Source organism: Carassius gibelio, chromosome B20 (genome assembly GCF_023724105.1).
Source record: "Carassius gibelio isolate Cgi1373 ecotype wild population from Czech Republic chromosome B20, carGib1.2-hapl.c, whole genome shotgun sequence".
Classification (NCBI taxonomy): domain Eukaryota; kingdom Metazoa; phylum Chordata; class Actinopteri; order Cypriniformes; family Cyprinidae; genus Carassius; species Carassius gibelio.
Window position 1 is genome coordinate 26,316,998 of NC_068415.1, and position 22,104 is coordinate 26,339,101.

At 47.2% G+C, this 22,104-nt stretch overlaps 16 non-coding genes across 16 annotated transcripts; all 16 read right to left on the reverse strand.

The window, feature by feature from the left end:
* Positions 1–2,213: 2,213 nt before the first annotated feature.
* Positions 2,214–2,295, reverse strand: trnas-cga (transfer RNA serine (anticodon CGA)). The gene has a single exon. It is a non-coding gene; the product is annotated as a tRNA-Ser (tRNA).
* A 478-nt stretch (positions 2,296–2,773) lies between these two features.
* trnas-cga (transfer RNA serine (anticodon CGA)) lies at positions 2,774–2,855 on the reverse strand. Its single transcript has one exon. It is a non-coding gene; the product is annotated as a tRNA-Ser (tRNA).
* A 468-nt stretch (positions 2,856–3,323) lies between these two features.
* Positions 3,324–3,405, reverse strand: trnas-cga (transfer RNA serine (anticodon CGA)). Its single transcript has one exon. It is a non-coding gene; the product is annotated as a tRNA-Ser (tRNA).
* A 987-nt stretch (positions 3,406–4,392) lies between these two features.
* trnal-caa (transfer RNA leucine (anticodon CAA)) lies at positions 4,393–4,474 on the reverse strand. The gene has a single exon. It is a non-coding gene; the product is annotated as a tRNA-Leu (tRNA).
* A 1,038-nt stretch (positions 4,475–5,512) lies between these two features.
* On the reverse strand, positions 5,513–5,594 carry trnas-cga (transfer RNA serine (anticodon CGA)). Its single transcript has one exon. It is a non-coding gene; the product is annotated as a tRNA-Ser (tRNA).
* Positions 5,595–6,062: 468 nt separating this feature from the next.
* On the reverse strand, positions 6,063–6,144 carry trnas-cga (transfer RNA serine (anticodon CGA)). Its single transcript has one exon. It is a non-coding gene; the product is annotated as a tRNA-Ser (tRNA).
* Positions 6,145–7,680: 1,536 nt separating this feature from the next.
* Positions 7,681–7,762, reverse strand: trnal-caa (transfer RNA leucine (anticodon CAA)). The gene has a single exon. It is a non-coding gene; the product is annotated as a tRNA-Leu (tRNA).
* A 1,589-nt stretch (positions 7,763–9,351) lies between these two features.
* On the reverse strand, positions 9,352–9,433 carry trnal-caa (transfer RNA leucine (anticodon CAA)). The gene has a single exon. It is a non-coding gene; the product is annotated as a tRNA-Leu (tRNA).
* Positions 9,434–11,022: 1,589 nt separating this feature from the next.
* Positions 11,023–11,104, reverse strand: trnal-caa (transfer RNA leucine (anticodon CAA)). The gene has a single exon. It is a non-coding gene; the product is annotated as a tRNA-Leu (tRNA).
* A 2,142-nt stretch (positions 11,105–13,246) lies between these two features.
* On the reverse strand, positions 13,247–13,328 carry trnas-cga (transfer RNA serine (anticodon CGA)). The gene has a single exon. It is a non-coding gene; the product is annotated as a tRNA-Ser (tRNA).
* Positions 13,329–16,054: 2,726 nt separating this feature from the next.
* On the reverse strand, positions 16,055–16,136 carry trnas-cga (transfer RNA serine (anticodon CGA)). Its single transcript has one exon. It is a non-coding gene; the product is annotated as a tRNA-Ser (tRNA).
* A 478-nt stretch (positions 16,137–16,614) lies between these two features.
* trnal-caa (transfer RNA leucine (anticodon CAA)) lies at positions 16,615–16,696 on the reverse strand. The gene has a single exon. It is a non-coding gene; the product is annotated as a tRNA-Leu (tRNA).
* Positions 16,697–18,045: 1,349 nt separating this feature from the next.
* Positions 18,046–18,127, reverse strand: trnas-cga (transfer RNA serine (anticodon CGA)). The gene has a single exon. It is a non-coding gene; the product is annotated as a tRNA-Ser (tRNA).
* Positions 18,128–19,663: 1,536 nt separating this feature from the next.
* On the reverse strand, positions 19,664–19,745 carry trnas-cga (transfer RNA serine (anticodon CGA)). The gene has a single exon. It is a non-coding gene; the product is annotated as a tRNA-Ser (tRNA).
* A 478-nt stretch (positions 19,746–20,223) lies between these two features.
* On the reverse strand, positions 20,224–20,305 carry trnal-caa (transfer RNA leucine (anticodon CAA)). Its single transcript has one exon. It is a non-coding gene; the product is annotated as a tRNA-Leu (tRNA).
* Positions 20,306–21,654: 1,349 nt separating this feature from the next.
* trnas-cga (transfer RNA serine (anticodon CGA)) lies at positions 21,655–21,736 on the reverse strand. The gene has a single exon. It is a non-coding gene; the product is annotated as a tRNA-Ser (tRNA).
* Positions 21,737–22,104: the final 368 nt, after the last annotated feature.

The window sequence follows — 22,104 nt, forward strand, 5'->3', positions numbered from 1 at the left end:
GCAGCCACAACACAGAGTAATAAACCCTTTAAGATCACAGCGTGCCACTGGGCCACTGCTGCAAAACTGTCCAGTGTCATATTTGTCTTTTGCAGAGGAGGTGCATAAATGCTTGTTGGGGAGATGCAGGTGAAGAACATAGTCAGCAGGACCAAACCTGTGCGGGAAGAACCCAATTAATTTTTTTACACATTTTATATAACCGCAGTATCTCCAAACAGTGCCATGCAGAATCTTTCAAGAAATGACAACAGAGAGAGCAAAAGCTTTGGAAAGCACAGTTATCAGCACAAAACTGCAGTTTAGGAACCGTAGTCGGCAGGGTTAGAACCTGCACAGGGGGACCCCAATGGATTTTTAAGTACATCGCCTTAACCTCTCGGCCACGATTACGTACAATGGGAGCTAGACAGCACTCTTGACTGCAGGCAGGGAAGCAAGGATGCCACCAAGATTCAGAAATTTCGATTCAGGATTTCGAGTCCATCGCCTTAACCTCTCGGCCACGACTACATTTAATGGCGGCTAGACAGCTCTCTTGACTGCAGGCACGGAAGCAGGGATTCCACCAAGATTCAGAAACAAAATCAAGCTGAAGGACGAGGTGGCTAAAAGAAGCCTGGCGTCTCCGATTCTCAACACAAAAGGATGTAATGACCCCGATTTGAAAAGTGGTTGCTGCAGCCACAACACAGAGTAATAAACCCTTTAAGATCACAGCGTGCCACTGCTGCAAAACGGTCCAGTGTCATATTTGTCTGTTGCAGAGGAGGCGCATAAATGCTTGTTGGGGAGATGCAGGTGAAGAACATAGTCAGCAGGACAGAATCCTGTGCGGGTAGACCCCAATTAATTTTTTCAAATTTTATATAACCGCAGTATCTCCAAACAGTGCCATGCAGTATCTTACAAGAAATGAGGGCAGAGAGAGCAAAAGCCTTGGAAAGCACAGTTATCAGCACAAAAGGGCAGTGTAGGAACCATAGTCGGCAAGGTTTGAACCTGCGCGGGGAGACCCCAATGGATTTCAAGTCCATCGCCTTAACCTCTCGGCCACGACTACGTTCAATGGCGGCTAGACAGCTCTCTTGACTGCAGGCAGGGAAGCAGGGATTCCACCAAGATTTGGAAACAAAATCAAGCTGAAGGACGAGGTGGCTAAAAGAAGCCTGGCGTCTCCGATTCTCGACACAAAAGGATGTAATGACCCCGATTTGAAAAGTGGTTGCTGCAGCCACAACACAGAGTAATAAACCCTTTAAGATCACAGCGTGCCACTGGGCCACTGCTGCAAAATTGTCCAGTGTCATATTTGTCTGTTGCAGAGGAGGTGCATAAATGCTTGTTGGGGAGATGCAGGTGAAGAACATAGTCAGCAGGACCAAACCTGTGCGGGAAGAACCCAATTAAGTTTTTTTTACACATTTTATATAACCGCAGTATCTCCAAACAGTGCCATGCAGAATCTTTCAAGAAATGACAACAGAGAGAGCAAAAGCTTTGGAAAGCACAGTTATCAGCACAAAACTGCAGTTTAGGAACCGTAGTCGGCAGGGTTAGAACCTGCACAGGGGGACCCCAATGGATTTTTAAGCACATCGCCTTAACCTCTCGGCCACGATTACGTACAACGGGAGCCAGACAGCACTCTTGACTGCAGGCAGGGAAGCAAGGATGCCACCAAGATTCAGAAATTTCGATTCAGGATTTCGAGTCCATCGCCTTAACCTCTCGGCCACGACTACATTTAATGGCGGCCAGACAGCTCTCTTGACTGCAGGCACGGAAGCAGGGATTCCACCAAAATTCAGAAACAAAATCAAGCTGAAGGACGAGGTGGCTAAAAGAAGCCTGGCGTTTCCGATTCTCAACACAAAAGGATGTAATGACCCCGATTTGAAAAGTGGTTGCTGCAGCCACAACACAGAGTAATAAACCCTTTAAGATCACAGCGTGCCACTGCTGCAAAACGGTCCAGTGTCATATTTGTCTGTTGCAGAGGAGGCGCATAAATGCTTGTTGGGGAGATGCAGGTGAAGAACATAGTCAGCAGGACAGAAACCTGTACGGGAAGACCCCAATGAATTTTTTCAAATTTTATATAACCGCAGTATCTCCACACAGTGCCATACAGTATCTTACAAGAAATGAGGGCAGAGAGAGCAAAAGCCTTGGAAGGCACAGTTATCAGCACAAAAGGGGAGTGTAGGAACCGTAGTCGGCAGGGTTTGAACCTGCGCGGGGAGACCCCAATGGATTTCGAGTCCATCGCCTTAACCTCTCGGCCACGACTACATTTAATGGTGGCTAGACAGCTCTCTTGACTGCAGGCATGGAAGCAGGGATTCCACCAAGATTCAGAAACAAAATCAAGCTGAAGGACGAGGTGGCTAAAAGAAGCCTGGCGTCTCCGATTCTCAACACAAAAGGATGTAATGACCCCGATTTGAAAAGTGGTTGCTGCAGCCACAACACAGAGTAATAAACCCTTTAAGATCACAGCGTGCCACTGGGTCACTGCTGCAAAACGGTCCAGTGTCATATTTGTCTGTTGCAGAGGAGGTGCATAAATGCTTGTTGGGGAGATGCAGGTGAAGAACATAGTCAGCAGGACCAAAACCTGTGCGGGAAGAACCCAATTAATTTTTTTACACATTTTATATAACCGCAGTATCTCAAAACAGTGCCATGCAGAATCTTTCAAGAAATGACAACAGAGAGAGTAAAAGCTTTGGAAAGCACAGTTATCAGCACAAAAGTGCAGTTTAGGAAACGTAGTCAGCAGGGTTAGAACCTGCACGGGGAGACCCCAATGGATTTCGAGTACATTACCTTAACCTCTCGGCCATGACTACGTATAACGTAAGCCAGACAGCTCTCTTGACTGCAGGCAGGGAAGCAAGGATGCCACCAAGATTCAGAAACAAAAGCAAGCTGCAGGATGAGGTGGCTAAAAGAAGCCTGGCGTCTCCGATTCTCGACACAAAAGGATGTAATGACCCTGATTTGAAAAGTGGTTGCTGCAGCCACAACACAGAGTAATAACCCCTTTAAGATCACAGTGTGCCACTGCTGCAAAACGGTCCAGTGTCATATTTGTCTGTTGCAGAGGAGGCGCATAAATGCTTCTTGGGGAGATGCAGGTGAAGAACATAGTCAGCAGGACAGAAACCTGTGCGGGAAGACCCCAATGAATTTTTTCATACTTTATATAACCGCAGTATCTCAACACAGTGCCATGTAGTATCTTACAAGAAATGAGGGCAGAGAGAGCAAAAGCCTTGGAAGGCACAGTTATCAGCACAAAAGGGCAGTGTAGGAACCGTAGTCGGAAGGGTTTGAACCTGCGCAGGGAGACCCCAATGGACTTCGAGTCCATCGCCTTAACCTCTCGGCCACGACTATATATAACGGGAGCCAGACAGCTCTCTTGACTGCAGGCAGGGAAGCAGGGATTCCACCAAGATTTGGAAACAAAATCAAGCTGAAGGACGAGGTAGCTAAAAGAAGCCTGGCGTCTCCGATTCTCGACACAAAAAGATGTAATGACCCCGATTTGAAAAGTGGTTGCTGCAGCCACAACACAGAGTAATAACCCCTTTAAGATCACAGCGTGCCACTGGGCCACTGCTGCAAAACGGTCCAGTGTCATATTTGTCTGTTGCAGAGGAGGTGCATAAATGCTTGTTGGGGAGATGCAGGTGAAGAACATAGTCAGCAGGACCAAAACCTGTGCGGGAAGAACCCAGTTAATTTTTTTACACATTTTATATAACCGCAGTATCTCCAAACAGTGCCATGCAGAATCTTTCAAGAAATGACAAAAGAGAGAGCAAAAGCTTTGGAAAGCACAGTTATCAGCATAAAAGTGCAGTTTAGGAACCATAGTCGGCAGGGTTAGAACCTGCACGGGGAGACCCCAATAGATTTCAAGTACATCACCTTAACCTCTCGGCCACGACTATGTATAACGGTAGCCAGACAGCTCTCTTGACTGCAGGCAGGGAAGCAACGATGCCACCATCGATACCTGGCATCTTCGATTCTCGACACAAAAGGATGTAATGACCCCGATTTGAAAAGTGGTTGCTGCAGCCACAACACAGAGTAATAAACCCTTTAAGATCACAGCGTGCCACTGCTGCAAAACGGTCCAGTGTCATATTTGTCTGTTGCAGAGGAGGCGCGTGAATGCTTGTTGGGGAGATGCAGGTGAAGAACACAGTCAGCAGGACAGAAACCTGTGCGGGAAGACCCCAATGAATTTTTTCATACTTTATATAACCGCAGTATCTTATAACAGTGCCATGCAGAATCTTTCAAGAAATGACAACAGAGAGAGCAAAAGCTTTGGAAAGCAGAGTTATCAGCACAAAAGTGCAGTTTAGGAACTGTAGTCGGCAGGGTTAGAACCTGCACGAGGAGACCCCAATGGATTTTGAGTACATCGCCTTAACCTCTCGGCCACGACTACGTATAACAGGAGCCAGACAGCATACTTGACTGCAGGCAGGGAAGCAACGATGCCACCAAGATTCAGAAACAAAAGAAAGCTGAAGGACGAGGTAGCTAAAAGAAGCCTGGCGTCTCCGATTCTCGACACAAAAGGATGTAATGACCCCGATTTGAAAAGTGGTTGCTGCAGCCACAACACAGAGTAATAACCCCTTTAAGATCACAGCGTGCCACTGGGCCACTGCTGCAAAACGGTCCAGTGTCATATTTGTCTGTTGCAGAGGAGGTGCATAAATGCTTGTTGGGGAGATGCAGGTGAAGAACATAGTCAGCAGGACCAAAACCTGTGCGGGAAGAACCCAATTAATTTTTTTACACATTTTATATAACCGCAGTATCTCCAAACAGTGCCATGCAGATTCTTTCAAGAAATGACAACAGAGAGAGCAAAAGCTTTGGAAAGCACAGTTATCAGCACAAAAGTGCAGTTTAGGACCCGTAGTCGGCAGGGTTAGAACCTGCACGGGGAGACCCCAATGGATTTCGAGTACATCACCTTGACCTCTCAGCCATGACTACGTATAACATAAGCCAGACAGCTCTCTTGACTGCAGGCAGGGAAGCAAGGAAGCCACCAAGATTCAGAAACAAAATCAAGCTGAAGGACGAGGTGGTTAAAAGAAGCCTGGCGTCTCCGATTCTCAACACAAAAGGATGTAATGACCCCGATTTGAAAAGTGGTTGCTGCAGCCACAACACAGAGTAATAAACCCTTTAAGATCACAGCGTGCCACTGGGTCACTGCTGCAAAACGGTCCAGTGTCATATTTGTCTGTTGCAGAGGAGGTGCATAAATGCTTGTTGGGGAGATGCAGGTGAAGAACATAGTCAGCAGGACCAAAACCTGTGCGGGAAGAACCCAATTAATTTTTTTACACATTTTATATAACCGCAGTATCTCAAAACAGTGCCATGCAGAATCTTTCAAGAAATGACAACAGAGAGAGCAAAAGCTTTGGAAAGCACAGTTATCAGCACAAAAGTGCAGTTTAGGAAACGTAGTCAGCAGGGTTAGAACCTGCACGGGGAGACCCCAATGGATTTCGAGTACATTACCTTAACCTCTCGGCCATGACTACGTATAACGTAAGCCAGACAGCTCTCTTGACTGCAGGCAGGGAAGCAAGGATGCCACCAAGATTCAGAAACAAAAGCAAGCTGCAGGATGAGGTGGCTAAAAGAAGCCTGGCGTCTCCGATTCTCGACACAAAAGGATGTAATGACCCTGATTTGAAAAGTGGTTGCTGCAGCCACAACACAGAGTAATAACCCCTTTAAGATCACAGTGTGCCACTGCTGCAAAACGGTCCAGTGTCATATTTGTCTGTTGCAGAGGAGGCGCATAAATGCTTCTTGGGGAGATGCAGGTGAAGAACATAGTCAGCAGGACAGAAACCTGTGCGGGAAGACCCCAATGAATTTTTTCATACTTTATATAACCGCAGTATCTCAACACAGTGCCATGTAGTATCTTACAAGAAATGAGGGCAGAGAGAGCAAAAGCCTTGGAAGGCACAGTTATCAGCACAAAAGGGCAGTGTAGGAACCGTAGTCGGAAGGGTTTGAACCTGCGCAGGGAGACCCCAATGGACTTCGAGTCCATCGCCTTAACCTCTCGGCCACGACTATATATAACGGGAGCCAGACAGCTCTCTTGACTGCAGGCAGGGAAGCAAGGATGCCACCAAGATTCAGAAACAAAAGCAAGCTGCAGGATGAGGTGGCTAAAAGAAGCCTGGCGTCTCCGATTCTCGACACAAAAGGATGTAATGACCCCGATTTGAATAGTGGTTGCTGCAGCCACAACACAGAGTAATAACCCCTTTAAGATCACAGTGTGCCACTGCTGCAAAACGGTCCAGTGTCATATTTGTCTGTTGCAGAGGATGCGCATAAATGCTTGTTGGGGAGATGCAGGTGAAGAACATAGTCAGCAGGACAGAAACCTGTGCGGGAAGACCCCAATGAATTTTTTCACACTTTATATAACCGCAGTATCTCCACACAGTGCCATGCAGTATCTTACAAGAAATGAGGGCAGAGAGAGCAAAAGCCTTGGAAGGCACAGTTATCAGCACAAAAGGGCAGTGTAGGAACTGTAGTCAGCAGGGTTTGAACCTGTGTCGGGAGACCCCAATGGATTTCAAGTCCATTGCCTAACCTCTCGGCCACGACTACATTTAATGACGGCTAGACAGCTCTCTTGACTGCAGGCAGGGAAGCAGGGATTCCACCAAGATTTGGAAACAAAATCAAGCTGAAGGACGAGGTAGCTAAAAGAAGCCTGGCGTCTCCGATTCTCGACACAAAAAGATGTAATGACCCCGATTTGAAAAGTGGTTGCTGCAGCCACAACACAGAGTAATAACCCCTTTAAGATCACAGCGTGCCACTGGGCCACTGCTGCAAAACGGTCCAGTGTCATATTTGTCTGTTGCAGAGGAGGTGCATAAATGCTTGTTGGGGAGATGCAGGTGAAGAACATAGTCAGCAGGACCAAAACCTGTGCGGGAAGAACCCAGTTAATTTTTTTACACATTTTATATAACCGCAGTATCTCCAAACAGTGCCATGCAGAATCTTTCAAGAAATGACAAAAGAGAGAGCAAAAGCTTTGGAAAGCACAGTTATCAGCATAAAAGTGCAGTTTAGGAACCATAGTCGGCAGGGTTAGAACCTGCACGGGGAGACCCCAATAGATTTCAAGTACATCACCTTAACCTCTCGGCCACGACTATGTATAACGGTAGCCAGACAGCTCTCTTGACTGCAGGCAGGGAAGCAACGATGCCACCATCGATACCTGGCATCTTCGATTCTCGACACAAAAGGATGTAATGACCCCGATTTGAAAAGTGGTTGCTGCAGCCACAACACAGAGTAATAAACCCTTTAAGATCACAGCGTGCCACTGCTGCAAAACGGTCCAGTGTCATATTTGTCTGTTGCAGAGGAGGCGCGTGAATGCTTGTTGGGGAGATGCAGGTGAAGAACACAGTCAGCAGGACAGAAACCTGTGCGGGAAGACCCCAATGAATTTTTTCATACTTTATATAACCGCAGTATCTTATAACAGTGCCATGCAGAATCTTTCAAGAAATGACAACAGAGAGAGCAAAAGCTTTGGAAAGCAGAGTTATCAGCACAAAAGTGCAGTTTAGGAACTGTAGTCGGCAGGGTTAGAACCTGCACGAGGAGACCCCAATGGATTTTGAGTACATCGCCTTAACCTCTCGGCCACGACTACGTATAACAGGAGCCAGACAGCATACTTGACTGCAGGCAGGGAAGCAACGATGCCACCAAGATTCAGAAACAAAAGAAAGCTGAAGGACGAGGTAGCTAAAAGAAGCCTGGCGTCTCCGATTCTCGACACAAAAGGATGTAATGACCCCGATTTGAAAAGTGGTTGCTGCAGCCACAACACAGAGTAATAACCCCTTTAAGATCACAGCGTGCCACTGGGCCACTGCTGCAAAACGGTCCAGTGTCATATTTGTCTGTTGCAGAGGAGGTGCATAAATGCTTGTTGGGGAGATGCAGGTGAAGAACATAGTCAGCAGGACCAAAACCTGTGCGGGAAGAACCCAATTAATTTTTTTACACATTTTATATAACCGCAGTATCTCCAAACAGTGCCATGCAGATTCTTTCAAGAAATGACAACAGAGAGAGCAAAAGCTTTGGAAAGCACAGTTATCAGCACAAAAGTGCAGTTTAGGACCCGTAGTCGGCAGGGTTAGAACCTGCACGGGGAGACCCCAATGGATTTCGAGTACATCACCTTGACCTCTCAGCCATGACTACGTATAACATAAGCCAGACAGCTCTCTTGACTGCAGGCAGGGAAGCAAGGAAGCCACCAAGATTCAGAAACAAAAGCAAGCTGCAGGATGAGGTGGCTAAAAGAAGCCTGGCGTCTCCGATTCTCGACACAAAAGGATGTAATGACCCCGATTTGAAAAGTGGTTGCTGCAGCCACAACACAAGAGTAATAACCCCTTTAAGATCACAGTGTGCCACTGCTGCAAAACGGTCCAGTGTCATATTTGTCTGTTGCAGAGGAGGCGCATAAATGCTTGTTGGGGAGATGCAGGTGAAGAACATAGTCAGCAGGACAGAAACCTGTGCGGGAAGACCCCAATGAATTTTTTCACACTTTATATAACCGCAGTATCTCCACACAGTGCCATACAGTATCTTACAAGAAATGAGGGCAGAGAGAGCAAAAGCCTTGGAAAGCACAGTTATCAGCACAAAAGTGCAGTTTAGGAAACGTAGTCGGCAGGGTTAGAACCCGCGCGGGGAGACCCCAATGGATTTCGAGTACATCGCCTTAACCTCTCTGCCACGACTAATTTTAGTGGAAGCCTGACAGCTCTCTTGACTGCAGGCAGGGAAGCAAGAATGCCACCAAGATTCAGAAACAAAATCAAGCTGCAAGATGAGGTGGCTAAAAGAAGCCTGTCGTCTCCGATTCTCGACACAAAAGGATGTAATGATCCCGATTTGAAAAGAGTTTGCTGCAGCCACAACACAGAGTAATAACCCCTTTAAGTTCACAGCGTGCCACTGGGCCACTGCTGCAAAGCGGTCCAGTGTCATATTTGTCTGTTGCAGAGGAGGTGCATAAATGCTTGTTGGGGAGATGCAGGTGAAGAACATAGTCAGCAGGACCAAAACCTGTGCGGGAAGAACCCATTTAATTTTTTTACACATTTTATATAACCGCAGTATCTCATAACAGTGCCATGCAGAATCTTTCAAGAAATGACAACAGAGAGAGCAAAAGCTTTGGAAAGCAGAGTTATCAGCACAAAAGTGCAGTTTAGGAACTGTAGCCGGCAGGGTTAGAACCTGCACGGGGAGACCCCAATGGATTTTGAGTGCATCGCCTTAACCTCTCGGCCACGACTACGTATAACAGGAGCCAGACAGCATACTTGACTGCAGGCAGGGAAGCAACGATGCCACCAAGATTCAGAAACAAAAGAAAGCTGAAGGACGAGGTAGCTAAAAGAAGCCTGGCGTCTCCGATTCTCGACACAAAAGGATGTAATGACCCCGATTTGAAAAGTGGTTGCTGCAGCCACAACACAGAGTAATAACCCCTTTAAGATCACAGCGTGCCACTGGGCCACTGCTGCAAAACGGTCCAGTGTCATATTTGTCTGTTGCAGAGGAGGTGCATAAATGCTTGTTGGGGAGATGCAGGTGAAGAACATAGTCAGCAGGACCAAAACCTGTGCGGGAAGAACCCAATTAATTTTTTTACACATTTTATATAACCGCAGTATCTCCAAACAGTGCCATGCAGATTCTTTCAAGAAATGACAACAGAGAGAGCAAAAGCTTTGGAAAGCACAGTTATCAGCACAAAAGTGCAGTTTAGGACCCGTAGTCGGCAAGGTTAGAACCTGCACGGGGAGACCCCAATGGATTTCGAGTACATCACCTTGACCTCTCAGCCATGACTACGTATAACGTAAGCCAGACAGCTCTCTTGACTGCAGGCAGGGAAGCAAGGAAGCCACCAAGATTCAGAAACAAAAGCAAGCTGCAGGATGAGGTGGCTAAAAGAAGCCTGGCGTCTCCGATTCTCGACACAAAAGGATGTAATGACCCCGATTTGAAAAGTGGTTGCTGCAGCCACAACACAAGAGTAATAACCCCTTTAAGATCACAGTGTGCCACTGCTGAAAAACGGTCCAGTGTCATATTTGTCTGTTGCAGAGGAGGCGCATAAATGCTTGTTGGGGAGATGCAGGTGAAGAACATAGTCAGCAGGACAGAAACCTGTGCGGGAAGACCCCAATGAATTTTTTCACACTTTATATAACCGCAGTATCTCCACACAGTGCCATACAGTATCTTACAAGAAATGAGGGCAGAGAGAGCAAAAGCCTTGGAAAGCACAGTTATCAGCACAAAAGTGCAGTTTAGGAAACGTAGTCGGCAGGGTTAGAACCCGCGCGGGGAGACCCCAATGGATTTCGAGTACATCGCCTTAACCTCTCTGCCACGACTAATTTTAGTGGAAGCCTGACAGCTCTCTTGACTGCAGGCAGGGAAGCAAGAATGCCACCAAGATTCAGAAACAAAATCAAGCTGCAGGATGAGGTGGCTAAAAGAAGCCTGTCGTCTCCGATTCTCGACACAAAAGGATGTAATGATCCCGATTTGAAAAGAGTTTGCTGCAGCCACAACACAGAGTAATAACCCCTTTAAGTTCACAGCGTGCCACTGGGCCACTGCTGCAAAGCGGTCCAGTGTCATATTTGTCTGTTGCAGAGGAGGTGCATAAATGCTTGTTGGGGAGATGCAGGTGAAGAACATAGTCAGCAGGACCAAAACCTGTGCGGGAAGAACCCAATTAATTTTTTTACACATTTTATATAACCGCAGTATCTCATAACAGTGCCATGCAGAATCTTTCAAGAAATGACAACAGAGAGAGCAAAAGCTTTGGAAAGCAGAGTTATCAGCACAAAAGTGCATTTTAGGAACTGTAGTCGGCAGGGTTAGAACCTGCACGGGGAGACCCCAATGGATTTTGAGTGCATCGCCTTAACCTCTCGGCCACGACTACGTATAACAGGAGCCAGACAGCATACTTGACTGCAGGCAGGGAAGCAACGATGCCACGAAGATTCAGAAACAAAAGAAAGCTGAAGGACGAGGTAGCTAAAAGAAGCCTGGCGTCTCCGATTCTCGACACAAAAGGATGTAATGACCCCGATTTGAAAAGTGGTTGCTGCAGCCACAACACAGAGTAATAACCCCTTTAAGATCACAGCGTGCCACTGGGCCACTGCTGCAAAACGGTCCAGTGTCATATTTGTCTGTTGCAGAGGAGGTGCATAAATGCTTGTTGGGGAGATGCAGGTGAAGAACATAGTCAGCAGGACCAAAACCTGTGCGGGAAGAACCCAATTAATTTTTTTACACATTTTATATAACCGCAGTATCTCCAAACAGTGCCATGCAGATTCTTTCAAGAAATGACAACAGAGAGAGCAAAAGCTTTGGAAAGCACAGTTATCAGCACAAAAGTGCAGTTTAGGACCCGTAGTCGGCAGGGTTAGAACCTGCACGGGGAGACCCCAATGGATTTCGAGTACATCACCTTGACCTCTCAGCCATGACTACGTATAACGTAAGCCAGACAGCTCTCTTGACTGCAGGCAGGGAAGCAAGGAAGCCACCAAGATTCAGAAACAAAAGCAAGCTGCAGGATGAGGTGGCTAAAAGAAGCCTGGCGTCTCCGATTCTCGACACAAAAGGATGTAATGACCCCGATTTGAAAAGTGGTTGCTGCAGCCACAACACAAGAGTAATAACCCCTTTAAGATCACAGTGTGCCACTGCTGAAAAACGGTCCAGTGTCATATTTGTCTGTTGCAGAGGAGGCGCATAAATGCTTGTTGGGGAGATGCAGGTGAAGAACATAGTCAGCAGGACAGAAACCTGTGCGGGAAGAACCCAATTAATTTTTTTACACATTTTATATAACCGCAGTATCTTATAACAGTGCCATGCAGAATCTTTCAAGAAATGACAACAGAGAGAGCAAAAGCTTTGGAAAGCAGAGTTATCAGCACAAAAGTGCAGATTAGGAACTGTAGTCGGCAGGGTTAGAACCTGCACGAGGAGACCCCAATGGATTTTGTGTACATCGCCTTAACCTCTCGGCCACGACTACGTATAACAGGAGCCAGACAGCATACTTGACTGCAGGCAGGGAAGCAACGATGCCACCAAGATTCAGAAACAAAAGAAAGCTGAAGGACGAGGTTGCAAAAAGAAGCCTGTCGTCTCCGATTCTCGACACAAAAGGATGTAATAACCCCGATTTGAAAAGTGGTTGCTGCAGCCACAACACAGAGTAATAACCCCTTTAAGATCACAGCGTGCCACTGGGCCACTGCTGCAAAACGGTCCAGTGTCATATTTGTCTGTTGCAGAGGAGGTGCATAAATGCTTGTTGGGGAGATGCAGGTGAAGAACATAGTCAGCAGGACCAAAACCTGTGCGGGAAGAACCCAATTAATTTTTTTACACATTTTATATAACCGCAGTATCTCCAAACAGTGCCATGCAGATTCTTTCAAGAAATGACAACAGAGAGAGCAAAAGCTTTGGAAAGCACAGTTATCAGCACAAAAGTGCAGTTTAGGACCCGTAGTCGGCAGGGTTAGAACCTGCACGGGGAGACCCCAATGGATTTCGAGTACATCACCTTGACCTCTCAGCCATGACTACGTATAACATAAGCCAGACAGCTCTCTTGACTGCAGGCAGGGAAGCAAGGAAGCCACCAAGATTCAGAAACAAAAGCAAGCTGCAGGATGAGGTGGCTAAAAGAAGCCTGGCGTCTCCGATTCTCGACACAAAAGGATGTAATGACCCCGATTTGAAAAGTGGTTGCTGCAGCCACAACACAAGAGTAATAACCCCTTTAAGATCACAGTGTGCCACTGCTGCAAAACGGTCCAGTGTCATATTTGTCTGTTGCAGAGGAGGCGCATAAATGCTTGTTGGGGAGATGCAGGTGAAGAACATAGTCAGCAGGACAGAAACCTGTGCGGGAAGACCCCAATGAATTTTTTCACACTTTATATAACCGCAGTATCTCCACACAGTGCCATACAGTATCTTACAAGAAATGAGGGCAGAGAGAGCAAAAGCCTTGGAAAGCACAGTTATCAGCACAAAAGTGCAGTTTAGGAAACGTAGTCGGCAGGGTTAGAACCTGCACGGGGAGACCCCAATGGATTTCGAGTACATCGCCTTAACCTCTCGGCCACGACTACATTTAATGACGGTTAGACAGCTCTCTTGACTGCAGGCAGGGAAGCAGGGATTCCACCAAGATTCGGAAACAAAATCAAGCTGAAGGACGAGGTGGCTAAAAGAGGCCTGGCATCTTCGATTCTCGACACAAACGGATGTAATGACCCCGATTTGAAAAGTGGTTGCTGCAGCCACAACACAGAGTAATAAACCCTTTAAGATCACAGCGTGCCACTGCTGCAAAACGGTCCAGTGTCATATTTGTCTGTTGCAGAGGAGGCGCATAAATGCTTGTTGGGGAGATGCAGGTGAAGAACATAGTCAGCAGGACAGAAACCTGTGCGGGAAAACCCCAATGAATTTTTTCACACTTTATATAACCGCAATATCTCAACACAGTGCCATGCAGTATCTTACAAGAAATGAGGGCAGAGAGAGCAAAAGCCTTGGAAGGCACAGTTATCAGCACAAAAGGGCAGTGTAGGAACCATAGTCGGCAACGTTTGAACCTGCGCGGGGAGACCCCAATGGATTTCAAGTCCATCGCCTTAACCTCTCGGCCACGACTACATTCAATGGCGGCTAGACAGCTCTCTTGACTGCAGGCAGGGAAGCAGGGATTCCACCAAGATTTGGAAACAAAATCAAGCTGAAGGACGAGGTGGCTAAAAGAAGCCTGGCGTCTCCGATTCTCGACACAAAAGGATGTAATGACCCCGATTTGAAAAGTGGTTGCTGCAGCCACAACACAGAGTAATAAACCCTTTAAGATCACAGCGTGCCACTGGGCCACTGATGCAAAACTGTCCAGTGTCATATTTGTGTGTTGCAGAGGAGGTGCATAAATGCTTGTTGGGGAGATGCAGGTGAAGAACATAGTCAGCAGGACCAAACCTGTGCGGGAAGAACCCAATTAAGTTTTTTTACACATTTTATATAATCGCAGTATCTCCAAACAGTGCCATGCAGAATCTTTCAAGAAATGACAACAGAGAGAGCAAAAGCTTTGGAAAGCACAGTTATCAGCACAAAACTGCAGTTTAGGAACCGTAGTCGGCAGGGTTAGAACCTGCACAGGGGGACCCCAATGGATTTTTAAGTACATCGCCTTAACCTCTCGGCCACGAATACGTACAACGGGAGCCAGACAGCACTCTTGACTGCAGGCAGGGAAGCAAGGATGCCACCAAGATTCAGAAATTTCGATTCAGGATTTCGAGTCCATCGCCTTAACCTCTCGGCCACGACTACATTTAATGGCGGCCAGACAGCTCTCTTGACTGCAGGCAGGGAAGCAACGATGCCACCATCGATGCCTGGCATCTTCGATTCTCGACACAAAAGGATGTAATGACCCCGATTTGAAAAGTGGTTGCTGCAGCCACAACACAGAGTAATAAACCCTTTATGATCACAGCGTGCCACTGCTGCAAAACGGTCCAGTGTCATATTTGTCTGTTGCAGAGGAGGCGCATGAATGCTTGTTGGGGAGATGCAGGTGAAGAACACAGTCAGCAGGACAGAAACCTGTGCGGGAAGACCCCAATTAATTTTTTCACACTTTATATAACCGCAGTATCTCCACACAGTGCCATGCAGTATCTTACAAGAAATGAGGGCAGAGAGAGCAAAAGCCTTGGAAGGCACAGTTATCAGCACAAAAGGGCAGTGTAGGAACTGTAGTCGGCAGGGTTTGAACCTGTGTCGGGAGACCCCAATGGATTTCAAGTCCATTGCCTAACCTCTCGGCCACGACTACATTTAATGATGGCTAGACAGCTCTCTTGACTGCAGGCAGGGAAGCAGGGATTCCACCAAGATTTGGAAACAAAATCAAGCTGAAGGACGAGGTAGCTAAAAGAAGCCTGGCGTCTCCGATTCTCGACACAAAAAGATGTAATGACCCCGATTTGAAAAGTGGTTGCTGCAGCCACAACACAGAGTAATAACCCCTTTAAGATCACAGCGTGCCACTGGGCCACTGCTGCAAAACGGTCCAGTGTCATATTTGTCTGTTGCAGAGGAGGTGCATAAATGCTTGTTGGGGAGATGCAGGTGAAGAACATAGTCAGCAGGACCAAAACCTGTGCGGGAAGAACCAAGTTAATATTTTTACACATTTTATATAACCGCAGTATCTCCAAACAGTGCCATGCAGAATCTTTCAAGAAATGACAAAAGAGAGAGCAAAAGCTTTGGAAAGCACAGTTATCAGCACAAAAGTGCAGTTTAGGAACCGTAGTCGGCAGGGTTAGAACCTGCACGGGGAGACCCCAATAGATTTCAAGTACATCACCTTAACCTCTCGGCCACGACTACGTCTAACGGTAGCCAGACAGCTCTCTTGACTGCAGGCAGGGAAGCAACGATGCCACCATCGATGCCTGGCATCTTCGATTCTCGACACAAAAGGATGTAATGACCCCGATTTGAAAAGTGGTTGCTGCAGCCACAACACAGAGTAATAAACCCTTTAAGATCACAGCGTGCCACTGCTGCAAAACAGTCCAGTGTCATATTTGTCTGTTGCAGAGGAGGCGCGTGAATGCTTGTTGGGGAGATGCAGGTGAAGAACACAGTCAGCAGGACAGAAACCTGTGCGGGAAGACCCCAATGAATTTTTTCATACTTTATATAACCGCAGTATCTCAACACAGTGCCATGTAGTATCTTACAAGAAATGAGGGCAGAGAGAGCAAAAGCCTTGGAAGGCACAGTTATCAGCACAAAAGGGCAGTGTAGGAACCGTAGTCGGCAGGGTTTGAACCTGCGCGGGGAGACCCCAATGGATTTCGAGTCCATTGCCTTAACCTCTCGGCCACGACTACGTATAACAGGAGCCAGACAGCTCTCTTGACTGCAGGCAGGGAAGCAAGGATGCCACCAAGATTCAGAAACAAAAGCAAGCTGCAGGATGAGGTGGCTAAAAGAAGCCTGGCGTCTCCGATTCTCGACACGAAAGGATGTAATGACCCCGATTTGAAAAGAGTTTGCTGCAGCCACAACACAGAGTAATAACCCCTTTAAGTTCACAGCGTGCCACTGGGCCACTGCTGCAAAGCGGTCCAGTGTCATATTTGTCTGTTGCAGAGGAGGTGCATAAATGCTTGTTGGGGAGATGCAGGCGAAGAACATAGTCAGCAGGACCAAAACCTGTGCGGGAAGAACCCAATTAATTTTTTTACACATTTTATATAACCGCAGTATCTCATAACAGTGCCATGCAGAATCTTTCAAGAAATGACAACAGAGAGAGCAAAAGCTTTGGAAAGCAGAGTTATCAGCACAAAAGTGCAGTTTAGGAACTGTAGTCGGCAGGGTTAGAACCTGCACGGGGAGACCCCAATGGATTTTGAGTACATCGCCTTAACCTCTCGGCCACGACTACGTATAACAGGAGCCAGACAGCATACTTGACTGCAGGCAGGGAAGCAACGATGCCACCAAGATTCAGAAACAAAAGAAAGCTGAAGGACGAGGTAGCTAAAAGAAGCCTGGCGTCTCCGATTCTCGACACAAAAGGATGTAATGACCCCGATTTGAAAAGTGGTTGCTGCAGCCACAACACAGAGTAATAACCCCTTTAAGATCACAGCGTGCCACTGGGCCACTGCTGCAAAACGGTCCAGTGTCATATTTGTCTGTTGCAGAGGAGGTGCATAAATGCTTGTTGGGGAGATGCAGGTGAAGAACACAGTCAGCAGGACCAAAACCTGTGCGGGAAGAACCCAATTAATTTTTTTACACACAGGGGGACCCCAATGGATTTTTAAGTACATCGCCTTAACCTCTCGGCCACGATTACGTACAACGGGAGCCAGACAGCACTCTTGACTGCAGGCAGGGAAGCAAGGATGCCACCAAGATTCAGAAATTTCGATTCAGGATTTCGAGTCCATCGCCTTAACCTCTCGGCCACGACTACATTTAATGGCGGCCAGACAGCTCTCTTGACTGCAGGCAGGGAAGCAACGATGCCACCATCGATGCCTGGCATCTTCGATTCTCGACACAAAAGGATGTAATGACCCCGATTTGAAAAGTGGTTGCTGCAGCCACAACACAGAGTAATAAACCCTTTATGATCACAGCGTGCCACTGCTGCAAAACGGTCCAGTGTCATATTTGTCTGTTGCAGAGGAGGCGCATGAATGCTTGTTGGGGAGATGCACGTGAAGAACACAGTCAGCAGGACAGAAACCTGTGCGGGAAGACCCCAATGAATTTTTTCATACTTTATATAACAGCAGTATCTCAACACAGTGCCATGTAGTATCTTACAAGAAATGAGGGCAGAGAGAGCAAAAGCCTTGGAAGGCACAGTTATCAGCACAAAAGGGCTGCAGGATGAGGTGGCTAAAAGAAGCCTGGCGTCTCCGATTCTCGACACAAGACACAAAAGGATGTAATGACCCCGATTTGAAAAGTGGTTGCTGCAGCCACAACACAAGAGTAATAACCCCTTTAAGATCACAGTGTGCCACTGCTGCAAAACGGTCCAGTGTCATATTTGTCTGTTGCAGAGGAGGCGCATAAATGCTTGTTGGGGAGATGCAGGTGAAGAACATAGTCAGCAGGACAGAAACCTGTGCGGGAAGACCCCAATGAATTTTTTCACACTTTATATAACCGCAGTATCTCCACACAGTGCCATACAGTATCTTACAAGAAATGAGGGCAGAGAGAGCAAAAGCCTTGGAAAGCACAGTTATCAGCACAAAAGTGCAGTTTAGGAAACGTAGTCGGCAGGGTTAGAACCTGCACGGGGAGACCCCAATGGATTTCGAGTACATCGCCTTAACCTCTCGGCCACGACTACATTTAATGACGGTTAGACAGCTCTCTTGACTGCAGGCAGGGAAGCAGGGATTCCACCAAGATTCGGAAACAAAATCAAGCTGAAGGACGAGGTGGCTAAAAGAGGCCTGGCATCTTCGATTCTCGACACAAACGGATGTAATGACCCCGATTTGAAAAGTGGTTGCTGCAGCCACAACACAGAGTAATAAACCCTTTATGATCACAGCGTGCCACTGCTGCAAAACGGTCCAGTGTCATATTTGTCTGTTGCAGAGGAGGCGCATGAATGCTTGTTGGGGAGATGCAGGTGAAGAACACAGTCAGCAGGACAGAAACCTGTGCGGGAAGACCCCAATTAATTTTTTCACACTTTATATAACCGCAGTATCTCCACACAGTGCCATGCAGTATCTTACAAGAAATGAGGGCAGAGAGAGCAAAAGCCTTGGAAGGCACAGTTATCAGCACAAAAGGGCAGTGTAGGAACTGTAGTCGGCAGGGTTTGAACCTGTGTCGGGAGACCCCAATGGATTTCAAGTCCATTGCCTAACCTCTCGGCCACGACTACATTTAATGATGGCTAGACAGCTCTCTTGACTGCAGGCAGGGAAGCAGGGATTCCACCAAGATTTGGAAACAAAATCAAGCTGAAGGACGAGGTAGCTAAAAGAAGCCTGGCGTCTCCGATTCTCGACACAAAAAGATGTAATGACCCCGATTTGAAAAGTGGTTGCTGCAGCCACAACACAGAGTAATAACCCCTTTAAGATCACAGCGTGCCACTGGGCCACTGCTGCAAAACGGTCCAGTGTCATATTTGTCTGTTGCAGAGGAGGTGCATAAATGCTTGTTGGGGAGATGCAGGTGAAGAACATAGTCAGCAGGACCAAAACCTGTGCGGGAAGAACCAAGTTAATATTTTTACACATTTTATATAACCGCAGTATCTCCAAACAGTGCCATGCAGAATCTTTCAAGAAATGACAAAAGAGAGAGCAAAAGCTTTGGAAAGCACAGTTATCAGCACAAAAGTGCAGTTTAGGAACCGTAGTCGGCAGGGTTAGAACCTGCACGGGGAGACCCCAATAGATTTCAAGTACATCACCTTAACCTCTCGGCCACGACTACGTCTAACGGTAGCCAGACAGCTCTCTTGACTGCAGGCAGGGAAGCAACGATGCCACCATCGATGCCTGGCATCTTCGATTCTCGACACAAAAGGATGTAATGACCCCGATTTGAAAAGTGGTTGCTGCAGCCACAACACAGAGTAATAAACCCTTTAAGATCACAGCGTGCCACTGCTGCAAAACAGTCCAGTGTCATATTTGTCTGTTGCAGAGGAGGCGCGTGAATGCTTGTTGGGGAGATGCAGGTGAAGAACACAGTCAGCAGGACAGAAACCTGTGCGGGAAGACCCCAATGAATTTTTTCATACTTTATATAACCGCAGTATCTCAACACAGTGCCATGTAGTATCTTACAAGAAATGAGGGCAGAGAGAGCAAAAGCCTTGGAAGGCACAGTTATCAGCACAAAAGGGCAGAGTAGGAACCGTAGTCGGCAGGGTTTGAACCTGCACGGGGAGACCCCAATGGATTTCGAGTCCATCGCCTTAACCTCTCGGCCACGACTACGTATAACAGGAGCCAGACAGCTCTCTTGACTGCAGGCAGGGAAGCAAGGATGCCACCAAGATTCAGAAACAAAAGCAAGCTGCAGGATGAGGTGGCTAAAAGAAGCCTGGCGTCTCCGATTCTCGACACGAAAGGATGTAATGACCCCGATTTGAAAAGAGTTTGCTGCAGCCACAACACAGAGTAATAACCCCTTTAAGTTCACAGCGTGCCACTGGGCCACTGCTGCAAAGCGGTCCAGTGTCATATTTGTCTGTTGCAGAGGAGGTGCATAAATGCTTGTTGGGGAGATGCAGGCGAAGAACATAGTCAGCAGGACCAAAACCTGTGCGGGAAGAACCCAATTAATTTTTTTACACATTTTATATAACCGCAGTATCTCATAACAGTGCCATGCAGAATCTTTCAAGAAATGACAACAGAGAGAGCAAAAGCTTTGGAAAGCAGAGTTATCAGCACAAAAGTGCAGTTTAGGAACTGTAGTCGGCAGGGTTAGAACCTGCACGGGGAGACCCCAATGGATTTTGAGTACATCGCCTTAACCTCTCGGCCACGACTACGTATAACAGGAGCCAGACAGCATACTTGACTGCAGGCAGGGAAGCAACGATGCCACCAAGATTCAGAAACAAAAGAAAGCTGAAGGACGAGGTAGCTAAAAGAAGCCTGGCGTCTCCGATTCTCGACACAAAAGGATGTAATGACCCCGATTTGAAAAGTGGTTGCTGCAGCCACAACACAGAGTAATAACCCCTTTAAGATCACAGCGTGCCACTGGGCCACTGCTGCAAAACGGTCCAGTGTCATATTTGTCTGTTGCAGAGGAGGTGCATAAATGCTTGTTGGGGAGATGCAGGTGAAGAACACAGTCAGCAGGACCAAAACCTGTGCGGGAAGAACCCAATTAATTTTTTTACACACAGGGGGACCCCAATGGATTTTTAAGTACATCGCCTTAACCTCTCGGCCACGATTACGTACAACGGGAGCCAGACAGCACTCTTGACTGCAGGCAGGGAAGCAAGGATGCCACCAAGATTCAGAAATTTCGATTCAGGATTTCGAGTCCATCGCCTTAACCTCTCGGCCACGACTACATTTAATGGCGGCCAGACAGCTCTCTTGACTGCAGGCAGGGAAGCAACGATGCCACCATCGATGCCTGGCATCTTCGATTCTCGACACAAAAGGATGTAATGACCCCGATTTGAAAAGTGGTTGCTGCAGCCACAACACAGAGTAATAAACCCTTTATGATCACAGCGTGCCACTGCTGCAAAACGGTCCAGTGTCATATTTGTCTGTTGCAGAGGAGGCGCATGAATGCTTGTTGGGGAGATGCAGGTGAAGAACACAGTCAGCAGGACAGAAACCTGTGCGGGAAGACCCCAATGAATTTTTTCATACTTTATATAACAGCAGTATCTCAACACAGTGCCATGTAGTATCTTACAAGAAATGAGGGCAGAGAGAGCAAAAGCCTTGGAAGGCACAGTTATCAGCACAAAAGGGCTGCAGGATGAGGTGGCTAAAAGAAGCCTGGCGTCTCCGATTCTCGACACAAGACACAAAAGGATGTAATGACCCCGATTTGAAAAGTGGTTGCTGCAGCCACAACACAAGAGTAATAACCCCTTTAAGATCACAGTGTGCCACTGCTGCAAAACGGTCCAGTGTCATATTTGTCTGTTGCAGAGGAGGCGCATAAATGCTTGTTGGGGAGATGCAGGTGAAGAACATAGTCAGCAGGACAGAAACCTGTGCGGGAAGACCCCAATGAATTTTTTCACACTTTATATAACCGCAGTATCTCCACACAGTGCCATACAGTATCTTACAAGAAATGAGGGCAGAGAGAGCAAAAGCCTTGGAAAGCACAGTTATCAGCACAAAAGTGCAGTTTAGGAAACGTAGTCGGCAGGGTTAGAACCTGCACGGGGAGACCCCAATGGATTTCGAGTACATCGCCTTAACCTCTCGGCCACGACTACATTTAATGACGGTTAGACAGCTCTCTTGACTGCAGGCAGGGAAGCAGGGATTCCACCAAGATTCGGAAACAAAATCAAGCTGAAGGACGAGGTGGCTAAAAGAGGCCTGGCATCTTCGATTCTCGACACAAACGGATGTAATGACCCCGATTTGAAAAGTGGTTGCTGCAGCCACAACACAGAGTAATAAACCCTTTAAGATCACAGCGTGCCACTGCTGCAAAACGGTCCAGTGTCATATTTGTCTGTTGCAGAGGAGGCGCATAAATGCTTGTTGGGGAGATGCAGGTGAAGAACATAGTCAGCAGGACAGAAACCTGTGCGGGAAAACCCCAATGAATTTTTTCACACTTTATATAACCGCAATA